Source organism: Schistocerca piceifrons, unplaced genomic scaffold (assembly GCF_021461385.2).
Source record: "Schistocerca piceifrons isolate TAMUIC-IGC-003096 unplaced genomic scaffold, iqSchPice1.1 HiC_scaffold_965, whole genome shotgun sequence".
Lineage (NCBI taxonomy): Eukaryota > Metazoa > Arthropoda > Insecta > Orthoptera > Acrididae > Schistocerca > Schistocerca piceifrons.
The window spans coordinates 20001-25000 of record NW_025729240.1 but is presented as its reverse complement, the minus strand read 5'-3'; the positions used below and the strand labels follow the sequence as shown (position 1 = coordinate 25000).

The 5000-nt window shown below is 54.0% G+C and overlaps 1 non-coding gene across 1 annotated transcript in view; it reads right to left on the bottom strand.

The window, feature by feature from the left end:
* The window catches only part of LOC124774520, a 1909-nt gene extending 1769 nt beyond the window's left edge, over positions 1-140 (bottom strand). Inside the window, exon 1 of the ribosomal RNA XR_007015335.1 lies at positions 1-140. This exon is cut by the window's left edge and continues 1769 nt beyond it. This is a non-coding gene — a ribosomal RNA (small subunit ribosomal RNA).
* Between the last annotated feature and the right edge of the window lie 4860 nt (positions 141-5000).

Genomic DNA, 5000 nt, shown 5'->3' with positions numbered 1-5000 from the left:
AAGTAACGTGGGTACGATCTAAGGAACCATAACTGATTTAATGAGCCATTCGCGGTTTCACCTTAATGCGGCTTGTACTGAGACATGCATGGCTTAATCTTTGAGACAAGCATATGACTACTGGCAGGATCAACCAGGGAGCTGCGTCAACTAGAGCTGAGCAGCCGGCCGCCCGGGAGTGTGTCCCGGGGGCCGCGCGAACACGCAAGCGTCCGCTCAATCATTCTGCAAACAGGAGGAGGCTGAGCTCCCCTGCACAATACACCTCGAAACCCTCTCAGGTCCCGGCGGCGCGCAGCGCCGTCCCAAGTACTTGGTCGGGTTCGAGAGAGGCGCAATCGCCCGGAGTTAGGCGAGTAGACGCTTTCGGGTGCGACCACCCGTGCTCCCAACTGAGCTTGCCGCTGCCGACAGAGGCCCGGGAGCGTGCTGTCGTGGCATTGCCGGCGGGAGACAACACGCGCCACCTACGGTGACCGGCAGCTCCAACGCCAGCGCCACAGAAGGACAAAAGCCCCACTTGGGTGCCGAAGCGAACTCTCCCAGCACAGCGCACACGCCAACACATCCGCACAGCTGCGATACAAACCAGCACAGCTGCGATACAAACCACCAGCGAGACCGCTGGGCGACCGAGCAGCAGACGGCGTCGCGGCGCCGAGCGCCGGGCGGCGGCGCATCCTCAACGCACACAGTCCTCAATCGGACCAGCACACTGCAGATGTCCACCGCGCTTCGCACCGGGCCCGCGAGGACCTACTTTGGCCGCACGGCGCCGCGCGCAGGGTGCGCCGGCGCGCAGCTGCGACGCCTGCCGCGTCCGTCGGCCGGCGCGCCTGCACTGGCCGCCCCACCAGCGGCTGTAGCGCGTGCGCCCACGCACCGCGCGGCCAGCACGCCGGGAGGCGCCCCCTCACCGGCGGGGACGGTCCCACCCAGCCACCGCCGCGTATCGCTTCACACCCAGATGCCGTTCAGTTTCGTCGGCATGGTGGGTATCGCTGGAACAACCGGTTAGTACCTCAACCTATCGTCGCCATCACCGATTCACCCTAGCGAGAACAACCGCACCACAACGGGTTACCATTTCTTCATTTGCGTAACTTCACCAGAAAACGTAGGCGTCCATCGCCATTTGCAACTTCAACCATTATTTGCATGCCTGTGTCAGGTGTCACGCCACACTACGTCTGCCCACATACACGCAACAAAATGTGCACGCCTAGACAATACGTGGAAGGTGGCCCCCGTACGTATGCGATGTCCATTGCTCGAACGACTGTCAACCGGCTTCTGTAGCATGTCGCAGATATGGAACGCGCTGCACCATGCATCACGGTGTGTGAGGAGAGACGACTAGGTCCGAATACATCAACAGACAGCTCATGCTGATCGCCATCCACGGCGTCCGTTCCTCCCACACGTCTCTATGGCGTACCACACTGCAATCCAGGCTCTCATAGGGAGACGACACGTAGCTGCGTGCACAATATTTGCACTGTATGGTCCGCCGTTTTTGGGCGCAGTCGTTGTACGGTCACACATGTGCCACGATGTATCATTCAGTACATAAGGACGAATGTGCAGTACAGATTGTGGTTCACGCGTACGACATCAGCGGACAGTTGACACAGGCCGCACCACAACGTAGCCTGCGTACGTCGCATGCGAAGGGCATTGAACATGCAAACTTGTCACCAACCACCTTGCGAAGGCAGGGGGCAAGGTGGGGACGTGGGAGAGGTGGGGGGGGGGGGGGGGCGGCATGTACGCCCTGCTGCCATCCACATTACAGTGTACAGCAGGAGCATGTGGAAAGTCAGCCAAGACTTGCAAGGTGTTTAACATGAAGCGATACACAGGGGAGCGGGCAGTGCGAGTAGCGAACTATATTGCGAGGGTTGCGGGTGGGCAACACTACACTAATTGAACGAGTCGTATAACAATTACAGAGCAGGTTAGGCGACAACGTGGGTTACGATAGGCGACAACGTGGGTTACGTTAGGGGACAACGTGGGTTACGTTAGGGACAACGTGGGTTACGTTAGGGGACAACCGTGGGTTACGTTAGGGGACAACGTGGGTTACGTTAGGGGACAACGTGGGTTACGTTAGGGGACAACGTGGGTTACGTTAGGGGACAACGTGGGTTAGGTTAAGGCACAACATGGGTTAGGTTAAGGCACAACATGGGTTAGGTTAAGGCACAACATGGGTTAGGTTAAGGCACAACATGGGTTAGGTTAAGGCACAACATGGGTTAGGTTACGGCACAACATGGGTTAGTTAAGGCACAACATGGGTTAGGTTAGGGGACAACATGGGTTAGGTTAGGGGACAACATGGGTTAGGTTAAGCACAACATGGGTTAGGTTAAGGCACAACATGGGTTAGGTTAGGGACAACATGGGTTAGGTTAGGCACAACATGGGTTAGGTTAGGGGACAACATGGGTTAGGTTAGGGACAACATGGGTTGGTTAGGGGACAACATGGGTTAGGTTAGGGGACAACATGGGTTAGGTTAGGGGACAACATGGGTTAGGTTAGGGGACAACATGGGTTAGGTTAGGGACAACATGGGTTAGGTTAGGGGGACAACATGGGTTAGGTTAAGGCACAACATGGGTTAGGTTAGGGACAACATGGGTTAGGTTAGGGGACAACATGGGTTAGGTTAGGGACAACATGGGTTAGGTTAGGGGACAACATGGGTTAGGTTAGGGACAACATGGGTTAGGTTAAGGCACAACATGGGTTAGGTTAGGGCACAACATGGGTTAGGTTAGGGCACAACATGGGTTAGGTTAGGGCACAACATGGGTTAGGTTAGGGGACAACATGGGTTAGGTTAGGGGACAACATGGGTTAGGTTAGGGGACAACATGGGTTAGGTTAGGGGACAACATGGGTTAGGTTAGGGGACAACATGGGTTAGGTTAGGGGACAACATGGGTTAGGTTAGGGGGACAACATGGGTTAGGTTAGGGACAACATGGTTAGGTTAGGGGACAACATGGGTTAGGTTAGGGGACAACATGGGTTAGGTTAAGGCACAACATGGGTTAGGTTAAGGCACAACATGGGTTAGGTTAGGGGACAACATGGGTTAGGTTAGGGGACAACATGGGTTAGGTTAGGGGACAACATGGGTTAGGTTAAGGCACAACATGGGTTAGGTTAGGGGACAACATGGGTTAGGTTAAGGCACAACATGGGTTAGGTTAGGGGACAACATGGGTTAGGTTAGGGGACAACATGGGTTAGGTTAAGGCACAACATGGGTTAGGTTAAGGCACAACATGGGTTAGGTTAAGGCACAACATGGGTTAGGTTAGGGGACAACATGGGTTAGGTTAGGGGACAACTTGGTTAGGTTAGGGGACAACATGGGTTAGGTTAAGGCACAACATGGGTTAGGTAAGGCACAACATGGGTTAGGTTAGGGGACAACATGGGTTAGGTTAGGGGACAACATGGGTTAGGTTAGGTGACAACATGGGTTAGGTTAAGGCACAACATGGGTTAGGTTAGGGACAACATGGGTTAGGTTAAGGCACAACATGGGTTAGGTTAGGGGACAACATGGGTTAGGTTAGGGGACAACATGGGTTAGGTTAAGGCACAACATGGGTTAGGTTAAGGCACAACATGGGTTAGGTTAAGGGACAACATGGGTTAGGTTAGGGGACAACTTGGGTTAGGTTAGGGGACAACATGGGTTAGGTTAAGGCACAACATGGGTTAGGTTAAGGCACAACATGGGTTAGGTTAGGTACAACATGGTTAGGTTAAGGTACAACATGGGTTAGGTTAGGTTACACGTTGTTGTAAGGAAAGGTGTGGGGGGGGGGGGGGGGGCGGCGGCAGGTTCGTTGATAGTGATTATAGTAAGTGAATGCTTGTGACATGATGAGATTTGTCACGTCAGGATGCACCTTTGGCTTATTAGAGGCGGCGCTCCAATTCTATGCTTGTGTCAGACCTGTGTCTTTGACTCATGTCATTGTTTGTGCGCTGTGACAGGAGGTACTATTGTGATGTTGGGTGCACCGTTGTATAGGACATGTGTGGGTGTTGGTGCCTTATCTGCGCAATGGTGGATGTCGAAAGGGTGGGATATTCTATTTTCCGCATGGACCTCCTGGTCTGGTTGTGATAGTGTGGATTGTGTAATGTGGCGGAGAGGATGCACTGGATGTTGTTCCATGCTGGTGCTTACATATTGTATGTGCGCCTGTTAGAAGCAGAGAGTGGTGCGTGATCAGAGTGTCTGGCTGACGTGTGGTTCCCATTGTGGGCAGACTCTTTCAGCATGTATACGGACAGTTGTATATATTTTCTGTAGTTTGATGGCTCTGCATTGATTACTAATCAGCGCCGTGTGTACGGGTAATCTGGTTCCAGTCCACAATGTTCTATCTGTGTACATTAGTGACAAAGACTCCCCCCATGCAGTGGGGCTCGGTCTGTTATAACTCTTCCGCGTAATATATTTGCCCCACGTTTTTGCGAGTGCGAGTGCGAGTGCAACGCGCATGGGGACCGACATGCTGATGGCTCGGTATCGGACGCCGTACAGTGAGCAACGCGATCGCGTCTCTCGCTCGTAAGTGGTACAGGTCGCGGCTCATGTATAGGGACAGCGGGAATGTCGCATATTGGAAATAACTCTTCATGAAACGCAAGTTATAGGGGTGGATTGCACTTTACGAGTGCGGGAACGTCCGCCGTTCATCCGCTGGAGGTGCGCGTTTGGCGGTTGGGGTGGTCCACGAACGGGTGCGGTGGAGTCATTGCCGGTCCACGGCTTCGTGCGGCAGAGCCACTGGAGAATGGGTGCTATGGTCGACAGAGCTGCAGGCTTTGTGGGTGGCGTCGAAAGGCGGGCACTGTGGCGCCATCGCTGTCTTAGTCGGCTTGGCGTCTCATAGATGGCGGTGGCGTCGTTGCAGGAGGTCATGTTGCGGGAGACCTACAGATGGCGGTATGTTTTGTGG